Source organism: Mytilus galloprovincialis, chromosome 2 (genome assembly GCF_965363235.1).
Source record: "Mytilus galloprovincialis chromosome 2, xbMytGall1.hap1.1, whole genome shotgun sequence".
NCBI lineage: Eukaryota > Metazoa > Mollusca > Bivalvia > Mytilida > Mytilidae > Mytilus > Mytilus galloprovincialis.
The window spans coordinates 28,863,156-28,885,475 of NC_134839.1; the positions used below are offsets into that span (position 1 = coordinate 28,863,156).

General features: G+C 32.4%; 1 protein-coding gene and 1 pseudogene across 1 annotated transcript in view; one reads left to right on the top strand and one right to left on the bottom strand.

Annotated features, from left to right (window-relative positions):
* Positions 1-22,320, top strand: part of LOC143063317 (protein LZIC-like) — a 56,754-nt gene that overhangs the window by 26,866 nt on the left and 7,568 nt on the right. The gene's annotated exons all lie outside the window — the stretch shown is intronic.
* On the bottom strand, positions 1,825-19,659 carry LOC143061932 (uncharacterized; annotated as a pseudogene).

Sequence of the window (22,320 nt, forward strand, 5' to 3'; positions counted from 1 at the left end):
AGCAAATCAAAACCATAATTATCTTGAAATCATACAAATTAATTTAAAGAAATTCATACAATTAATCGAACATCTATAAATGTGTTAAACTTTTATTCCAACTTTATGTAGTTGTAGCTACAAACATATTTTGCAACATCAATCAATATGTTACACTTTTCTTTAAATCTTGTATAGATTGAGCTACAAAAATATTTGTTTGTCATGCATCCGATTTCACCTTGAGAGATGCACACACCTGATGAAGCTAATTTGTTTAGCGAAATATTGCGTATTTCTATTTAAAATCTAATAAAACTTTTAATGTATTAATTAGCGTGTTTAAGTTATATTCTTAGACATATATATATATATATGCCTTATATATCATGTACTGTAGTATGCCGCTAGATTAAAACTGACGAGGAAAGGTAACACACGGCTACTGAAAGCTTTATTTTTGTAGAGCCCAGGTGGTCGTGTGGTCTAGCGGGACGGCTGCAGTGCAGGCGATTTGGTGTCACGATATCACAGTAGCATGGGTTCGAATCCCGGCGAGGGAAGAACAACAATTTGCGAAAGCAAATTTACAGATCTAACATTGTTGGGTTGATGTTTAGACGAGTTGTATATATATTTATATATATATGAGTCTGAAAGATTGTGTAACAATACCGATAAATAGATGGAAAACAAAACACTAAAAAGTGTTGAATATCATTGCACAAAGATGGAAAAACTGAACACATGATATAAATTATACAATAATTGCAAATATTTCGGCTCAACAAATCTGGTTGGTAGATTCTTATAGACTCTATTTTTATATATATATATATACAACTCGTTTAAAACGTCTGAATAATAGTCAACGATTTTTCCAACGTGGGAGCTGGATCGTTACAAGTAACGATACATGTACACAATAAAATAAATTATATAAACGCCTAAAAGTGTACATAACAACACCAATGATATAAAAAGGAACTATAAATGTAATTATTTATAAATATTTCGGATAACAGATATCCTTCGTCAGTCAGATTCTGATGTTAAATGAATCATCTTTAAGTCTTCTTAGATAAAACTTTTACTAAATCTTGAAATTTATACAATAAAAAAGGCAAACCGAACATCAGTTAAGACGCTTGCACCATTCTAAAGATTTGTTGAATATGACCTAGGTTATATGACTAATTACATCAAAGAGTTCACATATATGCTTTAAATAAAAAAAATAATGTGCGATGTGAACTAGCACAATTTGAAAGCTTTAACGGTGTCGATATAATGATGTTACAAGAAAGATTGCGTCAATAAGAATTCCAAATAAACAGCACTGAACGGTCTAAATTTCTAAAAATTTCAGATTTGACAACTGTAGTGTAGTTACATTAGAGTCTGCGAGGTTTAAAACAAACGGCCGTTAAAATATAATAACAAATTTTGACTAAAGTAAAATAGTTGGACGTGGCTTGGTACTTATACATCCCTCAAAAAATTAAGCAATTTAAATTGTTATATTCAACAGATTTATTTTAGAGATGAGTAAGGTAAAAAAATAGAAACGGAGACTGTAATAATGTATATATATATATAACAAGTCTAAATTGAAAACTACGTTCAAACCCAGATTGCGTTGGATAAATTTTTTATATTTTTATATTGGTAATATCTCGGATTAGTCTAATCTTAATGGAGGGTAATAACCCAACCTTATAATGACTTCACGGTTCAGCTTACAATTAATACAATTGAGAATCGAAATGGGAAATGTGTCAAAGAGACAACAACCCGACCATAGAGCTAGTCAAAATATAACTTTTATCTACACACTCAACATATTTTGCTGTAACATCAATAAATTATATTATTATTAATCTATAATCGTTTGGATATGCCATAGAATAAAATAAAACAAAAATGTGTCCCCAGTACACGGATGCCCCACTCGCATTATCATTTTCTATGTTAAGTGGACCGTGAAATTGGGTTAGAAACTATAACTTGGCATTATAATTTGAAAGATTATACCACAAGTAACATTTGTACTAAATTTCAAGTTGATTGGACTTCTACTTCATCAAAAACTACTTTGACCAAAAACCTTTATCTGAAGCGGGACAGACGGACGAACGAAGGAAATAACGAACGAACGAACGGACGAACACACAGACCAGAACACATAATGCCCCTCTACTATCGTAGGTGAGGCATAACAATGGGGACAACCCTAATCGTTAACTTTTAATTGTTGAACTTTTGATCAAAGATTTTTGATTATAATTTATTTTTCACAAATGAATTGATACTTCTGGTTACAATCTTCATCAGCCCATTTATATTCATTTAGTTTATAGTATGATAAGCAGTCTTGGTTGTTGTTATTGTTCGGTTGTCTACTGCCCCAGTAGAATTTTGTAATCGGTTTTTCTGGACTTGTCGAGTTATGCCATGTCCACTGTCCTTCAATTAAATCATCTTTTCCTCCTATCCATACGGGTTGTGTACCTGCAATAAGTAAAATGGTCACAATTATAGTACTTTATATTGTTTATTGTCATCAATAATAACGGCAACATTCGATTGGTCAATTTTTATTTTTCATATGTAAATTGAAAACTGCTTATGCATCTGTATCTCTATTTTCTAATAATTTCAAAATACAAAACACAACATAGTCGCTCTGTTTGAGCGTTATTGATGCAATTCACAGTAGGATAGCTTTGTCTTTAAGTGGTCTTAACAATGATAATGTAAAACACAAGAAAGTTTCTTTGTCTTAACAATGATAATGTAAAACACAAGAAAGTCGATTTGTCTTCACAATGATAATGTAAAACACAAGAAAGTTTCTTTGTCTTAACAATGATAATGTAAAACACAAGAAAGTCGATTTGTCTTCACAATGATAATGTTGTAAAACACATGAAAGTCGCTTTGTCTTAACAATGATAATGTAAAACACAAGAAAGTCGCTTTGTCTTTACAATGATAATGTAAAACACAAGAAAGTCGCTTTGTCTTGAAAATGATAATATAAAACACAAGAAGGTCGCTTTGTGTTAACAATAACAATGTAAAACACAAGAAAGTCGCTTAGTGTTAACAATGATAATGTAAAACACAAGAAAGTCGCTTTGTCTTAACAATGATTATGTAAAACACAAAGAAAGTCGCTTTGTCTCAACAAGGATAATATAAAACACAAGAAAGTCGCTTTGTCTTAACAATGATAATGTAAAACACAAGAAAGTCGCTTTGTCTTATTATAACAATGATAATGTTGTAAAACACAAGAAAGTCGCTTTGTCTTAACAATGATAATGTAAAACACAAGAAAGTCGCTTTGTCTTAACAATGATTATGTAAAACACAAAGAAAGTCGCTTTGTCTCAACAATGATAATGTAAAACACAAGAAAGTCGCTTTGTCTTAACAATGATAATGTAAAACACAAGATAGTCGCTTTGTCTTATTATAACAATGATAATGTTGTAAAACACAAGAAAGTCGCTTTGTCTTAACAATGATAATGTAAAACACAAGAAAGTCGCTTTGTCTTAACAATGATTATGTAAAACACAAGAAAGTCGCTTTGTCTCAACAATGATAATGTAAAACACAAGAAAGTCGCTTTGTCTTAACAATGATAATGTAAAACACAAGAAAGTCGCTTTGTCTTATTATAACAATGATAATGTTGTAAAACACAAGAAAGTCACTTTTTCTTAACAATGATAATGTAAAACACAAGAAAGTCACTTTTTCTTAACAATAATAATGTAAAACACAAGAAAGTCGCTTTTTCTTAACAATGATAATGTACAACACAAGAAAGTCGCTTTGTCTTATTATAACAATGATAATGTTGTAAAACACAAGAAAGTCGCTTTGTCTTAACAATGATAATGTAAAACACAAGAAAGTCGGTTTGTCTTAACAATGATTATGTAAAACACAAGAAAGTCGCTTTGTCTCAAAAATGATAATGTAAAACACAAGAAAGTCGCTTTGTCTTAACAATGATAATGTAAAACACAAGAAAGTCGCTTTGTCTTATTATAACAATGATAATGTTGTAAAACACAAGAAAGTCGCTTTGTCTTAACAATGATAATGTAAAACACAAGAAAGTCGCTTTGTCTTAACAATGATTATGTAAAACACAAGAAAGTCGCTTTGTCTCAACAATGATAATGTAAAACACAAGAAAGTCGCTTTGTCTTAACAATGATAATGTAAAACACAAGAAAGTCGCTTTGTCTTATTATAACAATGATAATGTTGTAAAACACAAGAAAGTCACTTTTTCTTAACAATGATAATGTAAAACACAAGAAAGTCACTTTGTCTTAACAATAATAATGTAAAACACAAGAAAGTCGCTTTTTCTTAACAATGATAATGTACAACACAAGAAAGTCACTTTGTCTTAACAATGATAATGTAAAACACAAGAAAGTTTCTTTGTCTTAACAATAATAATGTAAACACAAGAAAGTCACTTTTTCTTAACAATGATAATGTAAAACACAAGAGAGTCACTTTTTCTTTACAATGATAATATAAAACACAAGAAAGTCACTTTGTCTTAACAATGATAATGTCAAACACAAGACAGTTGCTCTGTCTGCTAAGTATAAATGAAAACACAGCAGAGACGCTTTGTCTTGTATGTATCGATTTAAAAACAGCCACGCCGATATGTCTTAACAGTTTTGATGTAAAACACAATACAGTCGTCTTATTTTCTCAGTATAGATGACGGCCCAAACAGAGGTCTGTCTTAGAAGTATCGATGTAAAACACACCATTGCCGTTCTTACTTCACAGTATTGGTGTTAAACACAACATTGTCGTTCCGACTTCACAGTATTGGTGTAAAACACAGCATTGTCGTTCTGACTTCACAGTATTGGTGTAAAACACAACAGAACCGCCCTGTCTTAGCTTAAATTGAAGTAGATACAAGGAATGCAAGCAAAACAATAATTGAAGAAAGTTAAACAAAATTATGACTCAAAGAAACATACACAAAAAAGACAGTAAACAATCAACCAAAATCAACCATCAAAACTTAATATTGTACAACAGAAACCCATCAAAAACTACAAAATAGGAACATGATTCCTTCCGAAAACTGGATGTTACCATCTCTTGACCCTTTCTACTTCGGTAATTCTGTAGTTATCGTTTGTTTATGTGTTACATAAATAAGATTCAAATATTATTTCATTGTACAATATCGTTTAATGTTGATTTATCTGAATAAATAGTGTTTAAACTAAGATTCAAATAAGGCCGTTAGTTTTCTCGTTTGAGTTGTTTTACATTGTCATTTTGGGGACTTTTATAACTGACTATGTGGTATTGGCTTTGCTTAAGTTGACGGCCGTACGGTGACCTAAAGTTGTTGATTTCTGTGCCATTTGGGTCTCTTGTGGAGCGTTGTCTCATTGGCAATTAACCACATCTTCTTTTTTTATGTATATATATATATATGGGTTCGAATCCCGGCGAGGGAAGAACCAAAAATTTGCGAAAGCAAATTTACAGATCTAACATTGTTGGGTTGATGTTTAGACGAGTTGTATATACATTATGTACACAGCCATGTATCACCATCATTGATGGCGATCCGATGGATACATCTGTTGTAGAGTTGTATCTGACTCAGACGTACTTATAAATATAATTATTTTCTGTGACTGTATATTACATTAATTTGTAGGATCCTTTACTATAGATAATTTAGCTGATCTGTAACAATAACATCTTCATGCCTTATATATCATGTACTGTAGTACGCCGCTAGATTAAAGCTGACGAAGAAAGGTAACACACGGCCAGCGAAAGCTCTTTTTTTGAGAGCCCAGGTGGTCGTGTGGTCTAGCGGGACGGCTGCAGTGCAGGCGATTTGGTGTCACGATATCACAGTAGCATGGGTTCGAATCCCGGCGAGGGAAGAACCATAAATTTGCGAAAGCAAATTTACAGATCTAACATTGTTGGGTTGATATTTAGACGAGTTGTATATACATTATGTACACAGCCATGTATCACCATCATTGATGGCGATCCGATGGATACATCTGTTGTAGAGTTGTCATTGACTCAGACGTACTTATAAATATAATTATTTTCTGTGACTGTATATTACATTAATTTGTAGGATCCTTTACTATAGATAATTTAGCTGATCTGTAACAAAAACATCTTCATGCCTTATATATCATGTACTGTAGTACGCCACTAGATTAAAACTGACGAAGAAAGGTAACACACGGCCAGCGAAAGCTCTTTTTTTGAGAGCCCAGGTGGTCGTGTGGTCTAGCGGGACGGCTGCAGTGCAGGCGATTTGGTGTCACGATATCACAGTAGCATGGGTTCGAATCCCGGCGAGGGAAGAACCAAAAATTTGTGAAAGCAAATTTACAGATCTAACATTGTTGGGTTGATGTTTAGACGAGTTGTATATATATATATATACTTATGTTGAGATATGTTTAGAACCCATGTGTAGTGATAAGGCATCATACACAATACTGGATATCTTAATACTCTTAGACCCAGTTTTACTGAAAACACAACAGTGTCGCTCTGTTCCCTGTGTATCGATTTAAAACACAGCCACGCTGATAGGTCTTAGAAGTTTTGAAGTAAAACACAATACAGCCGTCCTATTTTCTCAGTATAGATGAAAACCCAACAGAGCCAGTCTTTTTTGTTACATATTGGTTTATTTTTATAGTGATTTTGATTATAACACAATGCTGACACTGTACTCTTTATTACATTTAACCTATTATGTATGTATGTTTTGTTCACACATAGTTGTCAATATAATGGAATTTGATGCGACTGTCATGCAAGTCAGAGGATTTCAAACCAGGTTTAACCCTCAATTTTCTACATAAAAAAATGTCTGTACCAAGTCAAGAATATGACATTTGTTATCCATTCATTTGATGTGTTTATGCTTTGGATTTTGCCATTTGATTAGGGACTTTCCTTTTTGAATTTTCCTCCCAGTTTAGTATTTTTGTGATTTCATTTTATAGAATAAAATTGAGAAAGGAAATGGTGAATATGTCATAGCGACAACCACCCGACCATAGAGCAAACAACAGCCGAAGGCAACCCATGGGTCTTCAATGTAGCGAGAATTCCCGCACCCGTAGGTGTCCTTCAGCTGGCCCCTAAAATATGCATAATAGTACAGTGATAATGGACGTCATACTGAACTCCGAATTATACACAAGAAACTAAAATTTAAAATCATACAAGACTAACAAAGGCCGGAGGCTCCTGACTTGGGACAGGCGCAAAATTGCGGCGGGGTTAAACATGTTTATGAGATCTCAACCCTCCCCCTATACCTCTAGCCAATGTAGAAAAGTAAAAGAATAACAATACGCACATTAAAATTCAGTTCAAGAGAAGTCCGAGTCTGATGTCAAAAGATGTAACAAAAGAAAATAAATAAAATGACAATAATACATAAATAACAACAGACTACTAGCAGTTAACTGACATGCCAGCTCCAGACCTCAATTAAACTGATTGAAAGATTATGTCTTCATCATATGAATATCAGGTACAATCCCTCCCGTTAGGGGTTTAGTATCATACTATCATAAAATATATGAGAAGAACATAACCCGTGTCATGCCAACAACTGTTTTTTTAGAAATAAATGTGTTTAGTTCCGATGCAAAGACCCTATCAGTGAATCAATGTTAAAGCCAAAATATGCAATCTTTAATGACCTGACAACAGTATTGTAACTATATCCCCTTTTAATAAGTCTATTTAAAGGTTTTGTTAGTTTCTGAGGAGAATACTGACATTTTTGTGCTTTATAAAGAATATTTCCATAAAATTTTGGATGTGAAATACCTAAACGTATAAGATGTCTGCATGTTGAGTTATATTTACGAATTATTTCCTTATACCGGTGATAAAATTTAGTAAATGTTTTTACCAGTTTGTGATATCGAAAACCCTGGTGTAATAATTTTTCAGTAATACATAAATTTCTCTCGCTAAAATCTAATACATGTAGAACACAATATTGTCGTTATGACTTAACAGTATTAGTGTAAAACACAATAGAGCCGTTCTGCCTTAACCTAAAAGGGAATCAGATACATAGAATGCAAGTAAAACAATAATTAAAGAAAGTCAAACAAATTATGACTTAAAGAATCAAAGACGAAGAGACAGTAAAAATTCAATCAATTATCAATGGGAACAAACTGTGCCTCTTTACTTGCCGATTTGTTTCTTTATTATAATGAGGCTGACTTCATTACTATGTACCATTATTTCAACATCTTGATGCATTTAATAAACTAAAACACATTCTAAACCCCATCTCTGAACTTGTTTTTCATATTGGAGTCTTTTTTTAAGCAGTCTTTAGAACTAAGAGGGTCAGACCCATGTCAGACAAGGTTATGATTGTGGTTTCTACATAAATTTATAATTGAACTTTTAAAATATGTTCTATTATATTGTATTGTATTTCATTATATTGCATTGTATTTAAAACGTATAATTGTTTGTTTGTATTGCTTGACCCCAAAGCTGGGGTCACACATTCACGATTTTTACTGCCGTCCTTGACAGGACCATTCCCGATTAAAATTTATCAAAAGTCTGATCAAGATCTTATGAATCGTGGATGTAAATTCAAACTTTAAAAATTTAATCACGACAACAATCAGATATTGTTCAGGAAGCGTCGATATTCAACCGTTTCCAAGCGAATTTATCCCGATAATCCCGTTCTAAATCCGCTTCTAATCCGATTTTTATCTTTCGCCAGGTAAAATTCGACCGAGTCTGTCATGACTGCGTCCCGATTCTACCGAATGTAATCCGACAGAGATCAGATAGTGACAAGACAGTGAACCGACGCTGACGGAAGTTATCCGTTCGAACAAATTTCTCCAGATCATTCCCGTTCCACAGGACACCGTCCCGAATACACAGAACATTGTTAGGAATTCGATCAGATACAGCAGAATCTGTCACGACATAGGCACGATTGTAATACGACTAGACAAAATCGGCTGAGTTTCCCCGAATGTTACGGGACGCACCTAACTGTCGGGGTGCTTTGCCGAACTATTCGGACCCTTCCCGACCAGTAGGAATCTGTTACGAACTAAAACGACTGCGTTCAGACAATAATAGGACATTCCAGATAATTGAGGATACTAATCCGACTTTTTCACTTTTCGTGTCGTATCGCTGTCTGATCTCAAACGGGAGTAATAATCGGCAATGTGTGAACCCCGCATTATAGGTGTAATTTTGCAATAAAGATTATATTACTATAGTATTAAAGTGGAAGAGCCGACAAATCTGGATAAAGAATCAATTTCATATTGAAGCAATTCCAGATGAATAATATAGTAAGCTATTATTCTTCAGAGAAATATTCAATTTATCATACAGTAATTCATTGATCAGCATTTATTAATTAATTTGTGTTTGTGATTTTATACTTACGATCGGTCATATTCAGCATGTACTCATTCTCCGAAGTGCTTGAAACCGTTGCCAGTCTTCCACCCCATATATCACACAAGTCCTGTCAAATAAATTGATACATAGAATATACAATCCCAAAGTTAATCAGAATATATTACTTTACTCGATATTTTACAGTTTACGAATAATGATAATCAACTGACCAGTGATTGAGTACATTGAGTCTCTGATTGAAAGAAGACAAGAGCAACGTAATTCATCGCTGATTGTAAGAGTGGTACAGTGAACAAGTATCTGAATCTTGGGCTATGGTAGAAAGTTGTCTCGTTGCAAATCATATCGTTTTTTACTCAACCAGTCTGAATTGATCTGAAATTTACTTGATAATACTCGACTGTAGTCTGAATCATACTTAACAGTCTGAACTTGTACTCGACTTTTATTTGACCAATAATAAACCATTGAATTTGCGTCTGAACCATACTCGACCTAGTCTGAACCATTCAATTAAATTATTATATAAGATAATTTAATTTAACTATCTCAATTTGATAAATCTGAGACTCATTTAAGAATTTAAAAATCTGTTTTCATATATATATATATATATATATATATATAAAATTGAGAATGGAAATGGGGAATGTGCCAAAGAGACAACAACCCGACCATAGAACAACAGCAGAAGGTCACCAACAGGTCTTCAATGTAGCGAGAAATTCCCGCACCCAGAGGCGTCCCTAAACAAATATATACTAGTTCAGTGATAATGAACGCCATACTAATTTTCAAATTGTACACAAGAAACTAAAATAAAAATAAGACAAGACTAACAAAGGCCAGAGGGACAGGCGCAAAAATGCGGCGGAGCTAAACATGTTTGTGAGGTCTAAACCCTCCCCCTATACCTCTAGCCAATATATACTTAGAAACGGGTAAAATGAAATAATTTAAAGATGGCAAAAAATTTCATGTGAACGCCAATATGACTTGTAAGACAACAAATCTTATTTACTGTGTCACATGTCCTGGTTGTAACGAAAATTATATTGGACTGACCGGGAATAGCCTCTGTGAACGGTTGCGAGTTCACAAAGAACAAATAAAACACCCACAATACAGAAATTCGCCAATTAGTGCTCATCTTGATACTTGTGGTAAAAAGCATTTTCAAATAATGCCTATTTTTAAATGTAGAGGGGGTGAAGCATATAGAAAAGAGATGGAACGTTATTTCATAACAACGTTCCGATCGAAATTAAATCCAGAGAACTTTTAATTACAAACAATGGCGGAACGTCATAAAAACCTCCTAAACGACGTCGCCTATAGCGACACTACATCAGTTTACTGAAGAGTCCCAATGGAAGGATAAAATCGATAGAATGGAACTGTTAACTTTTTACTTATTTTATTATTTTATTTAATGAATATATATATATATCTGCACATGTGAACATTATTTTTTACGCCTATATATATATATATATATATATACAACTCGTCTAAACATCAACCCAACAATGTTAGATCTGTAAATTTGCTTTCGCAAATTTTTTGTTCTTCCCTCGCCGGGATTCGAACCCATGCTACTGTAACAGTTCCATTCGATCGATTCTTCCTGTGTTTTTCGTCATGGCAGTTATAAATAATTTATTTTAGCAGTTAAATTTAAAAAAAGTAGGTTATTTGGTCGAGTATGGTTAAGACTAAAAACAATTGGTCGAGAATGTGTTCAACCGGGTTCAGACTGGTCGAGTAATAGTTCAGACTATTTTCAATGGTAAAAATCAGTACAGTCGAGTACAAATGGTGGACTTCGACTGATTTCTCCTCTTTGGTTGGGTGATTGTCTCTATGCTACATTCTACATTTCTAGTTTAATTCAAACATAACCAATGTACATTTTGTTGCACACTATTTCCATTTTGACAATCATATTTCACAGTAATTTATGATTAATTCAAGGATTTTCTTGGTGTTTAACAATATTGGAGGTAATATCTTCTTAAGCTTACATCTCACCTGAGCATCAATCCAGGTTTTATGTACTGTAAAGATTCTTTTCGTCACTGAAATCAAAATTATAACGCAAATAATGACATTAATAAATATTAACACAATAAAAAAAAAATACGCATTGGGAAGCAACCAATTATAAAGATGTTTATTTATGAATGCAATCCTGGTATACTTATCGATCCTTTGAATAAACATATTATAAAAGGTTACCAATTTAAAACTGCATTAGATAATAGAATATTATTTTTACTGGTATAAAAATTGATTTTGTAATCAGTAAATTAAAAGCAAATTAAATATTGATGTTAAACACATAAACACATTCTTGGAACTACAATATGTCGATACCTGTATCTTGGCATTGCACAATGTCATGCTTTTCTCTGACTGTTTAAGACGTCTTTCAGTGGCGGATCCATGGGAAGGGTTCGGGGGTGGGGTTGGAACCCCCCTTTTATTGGACGATCAATGCATTTGAATGGGGACATATAGTTGGAAATAAATAATTTATATTTATGTCCCAAATAGTCTAAAAGAATATTAAAAAAGAATAATCTAGTGTTGTGTTTTTAAAGTCCGTCAGTATATATCTGTATAACTATCATTCCAATGAATCAATGGAAACTAAAGCTACCACTTTATTTTTTGATTCGTTTTTTTTTAATGTTTTTGTATCAGTAACTGTTACCATTGACCTATTTATTCCAATAGATGTAGACTACTTCACTTCTATCATAATTTCCATTTGTTTAAAGTGTCTTCCAATCAAGCAATGGACATTAAGGTTATTATCCGGAAACCATTTTTCTATAAAGGTTTTTTTTTATCAATGTTTTAAAACTTTTTAACGTATTATGTGTCTATTTGAATAAGATAATTAACGTATTTAACGTTGTCATCACTATTGCTTTGTTTCCCAGGAATAAGTAGTGTTCAGTATACTGAAGTAGATAGTTAACTGCACTTTGATAAACATTCAAAGACATATTGATGCCACTGGAAAATACCTTAATAATGTACTATAGACAAAATATGATTTCAATTTGTTGAATCTGCTAATACCATGCTGTTTTATACCCCCTTCCCAACCCCCGGGCTTTACATATCCTTGAATGATTAAACGTTTACTGAGGAGAGGAATTTTTATAGACTTTTGGTATAATATATTTTTAAATGATCTGAAAAGCCGGTGTTCTGTCTTCCTTTATACATCTTAAGGTTAAACTGTCATTTTACGGTTCGATATAAAGATTGTGAGAATAATCAATGCTACGGTGCAAGTTTAAATCAAATGTCATTTTATTATATAGCTTTTCAGTACTCTTCATTTAGATGACAAACCACCCGATCCAATTTAATTCTATGCTAGAAAGTTGAATCAGAATTTTTGCTTTTTGATCTAGTTGTTATCTCTTTGTCATGTTTCCTATTTCCATACTTAATTTCATTTGATCAGAATATACATGATTTTTTGAAAAAAAACTAAGGCTTTTCTACTTCAGGCATAGATTACCGTAGTTGTATTTTGCACAACTTTTAGGAATTTTGGTCCTCAATGCTCTTCAACTTCGTACTTCATTTAGCCTTTTAAACTTTTTTGGATTCGTGCGTCACTGATGAGTCTTTTGAAGACTGGCGTATATACTAAATTTAGTCCTGGTATCTATGATGAGTTTATTTTCCTATTTAACATAATGCAAAATATTTAGAGATATGAGAAAATGATAAAAATGATAAAAATGCTGGAATGTATAAGGAGTTTGAATTGGTGGTCTGATCTAAAGAAAACCACTTTATTTAATATATGTCAAACACTGCATTAAACAGGAAAATAGTAAATTTTGATTATCTTAAATCAGAAATAGAATAGATAAATAATAATTGAATTATGTTTACTTAAATTATCCTATTCTCTTTATTCATTTAGCCTTTTTAACTTTTTTGGATTCGTGCGTTACTGATGAGTCTTTTGAAGACTGGCGTATATACTAAATTTAGTCCTGGTATCTATGATGCGTTTATTTTCCTATTTAACATAATGCAAAATATTTAGAGATATGAGAAAATGATAAAAATGCTGGAATGTATAAGGAGTTTGAATTGGTGGTCTGATCTAAAGAAAACCATTTTATTTAATATATGTCAAACACTGCATTAAACAGGAAAATAGTAAATTTTGATTATCTTAAATCAGAAATAGAATAGATATATAATAATTGAATTATGTCTACTTAAATTATCCTATTATCTTTACTCACACAGTTTTATTCGAAGTACTACCCATCCATTTTCTGTCTCTGTCGGATCATAACAATTATCATTATCCACGAGGTAACATTCTCTAACAGACTCAAGAAAACTAGCTGCACAACAATTTCCGTTCGAGAGACAAGTTAATGCACAATGAGAAAAGTTCTTCAAAACAATTTTGTTTGATGGTAGAGATGAAAACTTGGTATTTTGCACAACCTCGTAAGTTTGCTCTCGTATTTCGCATGCATTGAAAACAATTTTTAAGTTTAATATTTGATAAATCAACCATATCGATGCTTGCATTGTCCAAATGCCACCTTGGAACATATAGCTTTAGAACAATAACAGCCTGGTATGTAAGAGCAAAATAATATAAAAAAACAAGTATTGAATATATGTGAAATGTATCGTTAAATGATAATTTCTTCCAATCAAATACCAGTACCATAGTTCAGTGCGCATGACTCGCATATCTTATCCTTTTCATTATTTATTAAACAATGAATATTGTTTCTAAGTAATGGAAAAAGTAAACAAAACATAGTGTTTCATCTTCAGAAATAAATACCAATTGATAGGGGAGACGATTTCAAACATAAGCATTCACATCTGAATGGAATTGGTACAGCAAAGTTGGGTATATAACGTTAAAAACTATTATGAATATTTTCTACTTATTTGGGAAAATGAAATCACTCATATTTCGGGTGCATATATATTAAAAACTTCCGGTTTTCGTTTGATTAGAACTACGTGTATCTCGAAATAATTCTCTGGTCCAGCTGACTTCGAGATAACGAGTCGAATATAAGATCCAACCATACAAATGCATTCTATTAGACTATGTGATCATTTTTACGGTAACATTGTATATACGATTCATTTCAATCGGTAAATATCGGAAATATGAAACTCACTTTACTCCTAAAAACGTACCACGTTTCTTTAAATTTTTATAAACAAATATGACTTGTTTTTTTAGGGGGTGGGGACTACGGTCAGACATAGATCTGTGCGACATTGTGTCAACATTTATATCCCTCAAACTATTTAGCGACTTCAGATTAAATATAATTCTGCACTTAACTTTGGAGTCTCTCAGACATTTTAAAACGTCCGTATTTTCCCTAAAAATGTTTTTGTGTAATGTCTATGTCATGTATATTCTTCCTTTTATTTGTACTGTAGTCCTGTCATGTAATGTTGTCATATCAGTGTTATATTTAACATTATTATAAAAGCGCGATGTTTTGCAAGCCACACAACCAGGTTTCAACTCACCATCTTTTTAAATGTCCTGTACAATGTCAGGAAAATGACAGTTGTTATCTTATAGTTTGTGTCTGTGTGTTTCGTGTCATCTGGCTTTTTGTTGCACTAAATGTTTCTGCTGTGTCGTTGTTTTCCTCTTATAGTTGATATGTATGTCCCTCAATTTTAGTTTGTAACCCGGATTTGTTTTCTCTCAGTTGACTTTCGAACAGCTGTATACTACTGTCGCCTTTATTTGATATAATGGTGATAATTTCACCCTTGGTATCCTCATACTGTCATCTACTGAATTTCATCCTAAACTACATTACCAAAACCAAAAGGCTGTGATACACCGTTTTTTTTTCAGCGCAAACTATTAGAGTCTGTTGTAAAGGACATATGTAAAATAGGGATTAAGCGCTCTACAGTTCAATCTGTTTTGAGTATAATGGACTGAAGGAAAATTTACGGAATAAGCTAGTTATAAGACTTTTTAATTAGTAATGGAAAGTCGATCACTTTTTGTGCTGACATGAACTTTTATTGATATGGTTATATTTATAAATTAACTGTTTACAAAATTTAGAATTTTTGAAATACTAAGGCTTTTCTACTTCAGGCATAGATTACCTTATTTCGATTTGGCAAAAACTTTTAGGAATTTTGGTCCTCAATGCTCTTCAACTTCGTACTTTATTTGGCCTTTTTAACTTTTTTTGGATTCGAGCGGTTTTTACAAAATTTAGTCCTGGTATCTATGATGAGTTTATTCACAAGAATATGTCAGACTTTAAAGTTTTTGTAATGTCTTGAATTAGTTGATTTTGTTCATTGATACTTTTGATAATTTTCCTGTGTAAAATCAGATTCATACGATTAAAGATTTAAAAACACGAAGATCATTATTTAAATAATTAGTAACTTCTTATTATCTGTTTCAAAATCTGTCATAAAAACTAAAATAAGTTGAATAGTTATCGGAGGTTCCAGGATTATAATTGTATACATCAGACGCGCATTTAATCTTTATTAGACTCATGAGTGACGCTCAGATCAAAATATTTAGAAAGCCAAATTAACAAGTATAAAGTTGAAGAGCATTGATAACCCAAATTTCCCAAAAAGGGGTTCCAAATACAGATAAGGTTACAATGTATCGCCAATTACTATAAACCTTGCTTTGGTGTTTTTTTTTCCAAACAGAGGTCTGTTTTATGATATATGTCTTTAAACTTCTGAATGCATATTCATGTTGTATAAAGAAAAGATTTATGTTTTATATTCATTGGACGGTGTGAGGTTAAAAGAGAACGATGGTCGAAAAACGCATCTGGTGCAGTGAAATTTGTACCGTTAATGTTGTTGAAACAAATACTTTATACGTATAATAATTGTCCACTGTGTTTTTGTTTTCTTTCATGCTATATACTTTTATCCAGTATTCAGTATAAAGCAAGTCAACAATGTAGTTGGCAATCTAATTAGAGTTAAATCTCCACTCGCTCATTTTTTATGATTGGTCGCGGCAACTAAGAATACAAAATGATCGAGTAAAGATTTGCTCCAAAAAGATTGTATTATTGATGTTTTTATACATATATTTACTTTGACTACCAAGAATACTTTTACACATATCAGTCCTTTATTCTTCTTGGACATATGGAAGAAAAGTACAACTCCTATATAGTCAGGATATCGTGTCGCACATGAATTGTAACTGCTTCAATTGTGGCATTGCTCAAACCATTAATACATTTTCTTGTTCATTTAAGAATAATCAAAATTGTCACATTCGGAAGACTAGTCATAGTTCTGACACTATGAATATATACTGATATATAACGTAATCTAATTTAATGAGCACAAGATCATATTTTTGGGTTAAATTAAAGGTCACACGAAAATGGATCAATGAGGTAGAATTTTTCACTTGCAAATGAATATTTCATCAGCAATGTTTTTTTGCATATTTTGACAAAAATGAACCAAATTAGGTGCCAAAACCTAATTATTATTTCATCATTGCTCTTATAGTAATTAACCAAACAAAATCATAATATATATTTTTTTCATATAATGTAGCTCGTGTTCCTTTACATTAGCATATGCAAAATTCGAACCTACAGTCTAACATATATTTATATTTGCGTCAGCTTTTACCAGGCTGGTCACTTCTTATTCTTTTCGAAATATCATTTTTTGGATTAAAATGTGCTGTTAAAACATTTGATTTTGAAATTCATTTAAGATGAAGGATTATATCTCATTAATACAAGGCTTTGGTTTTTTTTTGTCTAGACCTAGATTGTTTACTGCCGTAAAATATTCAGTTTGTCAACCTTGTCAATAACAGCCGGCTACCAATGTAGTCCAGATCTATATACAATATTGTAGGTCCTTTTAGGTTTGATCAACTCAGAAACCGTTGTATAAGCTTTTGTTTATGTCATGTTTGGACATGAATGACTTATGAGTATACATTTATTGTCGATCTAGGCATCTGGAGACGGTTTTACAAAAATGGATGTCATACTAAACTCAGAAACATAGCGGAAGACACTAAGCAAAATGATACATAAATAAACTAAGAACTACTAGCATTTACTGACTCGCACAGTGTATATGATTATTCGTTTGCTGTTTACCAGATATTCAACGATTGTTTTGTATCCATTAGATATTTTATCATTAATATTAGCTTTGATAATACATTATATAAATAACACATAGCTGAGAGGGTGATAGAGCAGATTGTAACCCCGAGAAAACATTGTCAACTGAGGCGAAGCCGAGGTTGACAATGTTTTTCAAGGGGTTACAATCTGTCTATCACCCTCTCAGCTATGTGTTATTTAATTTATTATACTGAATGTTCTGTTATTTTTATCTGAAAAAATATTGCAACTTTAAATCATGTTGTATTGGCATTTGTGTATAAGATAATAGAAATAAAGATATTGTCTCATGTGCGCATCTACCCCATTTTTTTATGTCACATAATGGAGAAAATAAAACAAGAAAACAGAAATATTTTCATCAATTCTTTAACAAGAGAAAAAAACAAATGTTATAAACATTTTGTATATAACTATACATGAAACAATTCAACAATAAATAAATTTAACTGTCTGTCGGATCAAATTTAACAGTTACTGAAAATGACTGTTTTGTTGGTGAAACAATTAAATTTGGAAAATCATTTGTAAATGTTGAAATTGACCACACTGTTAGTAATATTAGGACATAAATTCATTGTGTGTGTGTTCCACCATGGCTGAACATTGTTCATCGACAGTTGAACATTTGAAGAAACAGCTAGATGTGGTGAGTTTTCTTTGTTTTGGTTATCAGATACACAAACATTTTGCGGCGCAACCGTAATATCCATAGGCGTGACAGGGATCTCTTCCAATGTGGTTTCATATGAAAATAACGCTTCAATTTCAGCTGCACTGAGCCCAAGTAATGGCTGTGCTTCAGGTGTAATTACAGTTATATTGTGATCACCTTTAGCATTTTCAGACTGAAGTTCATGATTAATATTGTCACTTTGATTAGTTTGAAGAATACTATTTAAACTGTCAGACATCTCACGTTGCTTGTATTCGCTTAGTCTCTTAGAATAGCTACGGATAGAGGCTTCACTTCGATGTCCACTGGCTCGCATTATGTGCCTAGCTTCTATGCCGGATTCATCCATTGCAGTAATGGAAGTTGCGCGTATAGAGTGGTTCGTGTACCTTCTAGAAAGTTTAGCCTTTTCAGAAATTTCTGGCATCATTACTGATAAACTGTTTTTCCCCATGGGAGCTTTACAATACCATATTGTGTCAGTTATATCAAAGGAATCCTTTGTGCGCTGCCAAAAATCATTGAGAGCTGGGTGAAGTTTTTCCAGATACAATTTAAATGATAATACTGGACACAGAGGATCACCTTCTCTTGCGTACATCCTTGCTTCACCGACGGTATCATCAGGGGAAGCTTCATCACGATGATTTTTATCGTATTCATCTATTTGTTGATGCACATACTCTCTTCCACTTGAATCTGTTTTAATAGCAAATGTGTTTTTTGTCATGGATCTCAAGTTTTCTTGGCCTCTCCTGCACAAATAGAACATTATGTCAAACCATACCTTCTTTTGTAATCCATAAGGTGTTGTCGTATTGATTGCAATACTATTAGTGTTATAAAGCTTTTGTAAGTCCTCTTTAGAGTTCAGTAGAGGCATACCCTTTTTTCTTTAAGTTTACAACGACAGCCTTGAAGACATCCTTTGAACCTGCGAATTGAGCATCCTTTGTAATGTCTATGGAACAATGTTCTTTCAAATATTTTGTTAAGCCATACCTATAATTAGTGAGGGTAGACTTTTTTAAGTGATTCCCGTCAGTTTTTCGTAACGAAGCAAAAAACAGTCTCAGTTTTTCATTCAATTTTGGTTTATCAAACGTTTCAAATTCATTGTCTTCTCCTAGGAAACCACGGAAACTCTTAAGACTATGTGTAATGCATCTTTTTGTTGACTTTGAGTCTTTTAATTCAAGTAAATCGGTTATATCATCCTCTGAAACTTCAGCAAACATGTCGCCTGTTGTTTTTGATTAAAATCGGTGTCATTTAGGATCTTACATGTCTTTGCTTATCTTCGTTACTTTCAAGCGTACATGTGACAGTTTTACAATCTGGTAACCAATTGAAGAAACCAGTTGAGGCTCTGCACGAGAGGGTAACATTCAAAAAAATTGTCACCCGCTCAGCTATGTGATAGAGTAAAATGACACACTCGTTTAAGCCAATCAAAATCTGGCATTTTTACATGAAGTATAATAATAGGTTTTATATTACTTTGATGAGATATTTTTAAAATATTGTTACCTTTGATATGTGATTGACAAAGAGGAATGCACTTATATGTATTTTGATTACAGTAACTCGTCATATTTTAGAAAATTAAAATCGAATAGTACTAAATATATGATTACTAGGTCCTTTTGAAAGGCTTCACTGGGTGGAATGATAAATGTAAAGCTACTGTGGATTCATTATTATTCGTTGGATACCAATTTTCGTGGTTTTCGTGGATACAGGTGAACCAAGAATCTAAATGTTCGACGAATAATAAATTTTCTACCAGGTTGTATGCACACTTTGGCAAAACCACGAAATTATATCTCCACGAAAAGGCAAGTTTTCTGCAATCCACGAAAATTGGTACCCACGAAAATAAATGAATCCACAGTATTGTAAACAATTTTAGACGGTCTTCTTATTGAAATGGAGAAGTAAAATGAGTGTTTTCAGTTATTGTTCAGATTGCCATTAACGACCATTTGTACAGGGTTACATTTTATATTTCATGTGACCCATAACAGGACTAAAAAATAAGTTTTTTTCAGAATTAATTAACATGGAACTTCAGGGGAACTTAAATAAATTTAGAAACCGTGCAATTCTTAATTATAAGTTGATTGCAAGGCATTTTGCACCATCAGACATGACTTGCTCTCAAGTCTTGCATTACTGACCACGAACCGATATGGACCAAGGACCAATATGTAATTCTGCTGACAAATAAGGTCAATTAAATAAAACCTGTCTTAATTGATGGAGGAAAATCAATTGTGAAATTGCATTTTCTACCGGAAGTAGTGAAAATGAAAACAAAAAAAATGAAGGATGTTTGATCCTCTAGTTTTTGAATTTTTGACAGACATTATGAATACTTTGGTTAATCCATTTAGTGACACTAAAATGTTCCAGCTATCCCCTTACTATTCTTTTCACAATTTAATTACATATAGTTTAAAAAGCCATATTTAAGAATCGTATAAAATCTTCGTTTTTTTAATAGGTTTTGAAAGAAAAAAGGTACTAACGCAAGCAGAATCATTCCCCACCATATTTTTTATGGCTTATATTTCGGTCTTTCAAAAAGCCTGATTTATTGAAACAGAGTAGCAAACATTCACATTATGACGTTTGCACTTAATTATATAAAGAGGTAACTATTCTTCCATAAATAAAGACAACATTAGTATAACGCTGTTCGAAATTCATAAATCGATTGAGAAAAAAAAAAGCAAAAAAATTTTTCTGTGTTAAGTGATACTTAGATGAATAAATTATTTATCACCAATCAGAAATGCGATGATTTTACAGTTTTACCGTTTATACTTGAAATTATTTAACTACGTTTAAGGAACATTGGAATTGATATGCATTACTACCAAGGATCGAAACAAAGCTTAGTCCTGTTATTTGCACGGTAAAAACCAGAGGCGTAAACGTAGTTTGAATTAGGACCAAGTATTTTCAAACTGATTAAGAACATATTCACACATCTGAGTGACATTCCAAATTGACCCTTAATATGATTTCATTTTAAAGTGTTACCATAGTTAACGAAAGAGATGTAAAGAATCGAAATTCCCATTTCAACAAGTGGAATGAAATATCACTGATATAAAGTTTTTGTCAGGAAAATTAGAAATAAATAATTTTACTATGGTGTGTATTAATTTATATTCCAAAAGAGGGACAAAAGAAACCAAAGGGACAGTCAAACCTATAAATCGAAAATAAACGGACAACGCTAGGCTTAAATGAAAAAGACAGACACACAATAGTACACATGACACTTTGATATTCATTTTTTTTTATCCAACTCAATCATAGGTTTCAACGTTGTTTTCAAGTGAGACTTATTTAATATGTCATAATATATATTGGACAATTTTTAAGACTCAAAGTTAATCTAATTCTATTCACTGGTTTTCCTAAAACTAATTGGACAAACAGCAGTACTCATGATAAATTTACTTTTGAATATTTTGGGGTGCAAAGTGAAATTGCTTCTGCGATTGTACACTTCGTTAGTTAAAAATTGAAGAGTACACTACAATTATTTACTCTAAACGGAAAATAATTCATATGTTGCATTGGAAGCTTTAAAGGGACACTAGCTGTCAAATATATGTTCACCAATTTGACTCAAATCTCATATTTGAATTAATCATGTAAAACAGTTATCCAAATTATAAAAAAGTATAAAATAACAATAATACCATTATAATGGTGATAGCGGCTTTGAGCTCGATGAATCTGCATTTAATAATGAAGTCGATGTTTCGCCGTTTAATGAACCTATTTTCTGAGAGGATTTTTTATAGGCCTTGTATTAGAAAGACTGTGTTTTTGCAATAAAATTGAAAATAGAAATGGGGAATGTGTCAAAGAGACAACAACCCGACCATAGAGCAGACAACAAATGAAGGGCACCAATTGGTCTTCAATGCAGCGAGA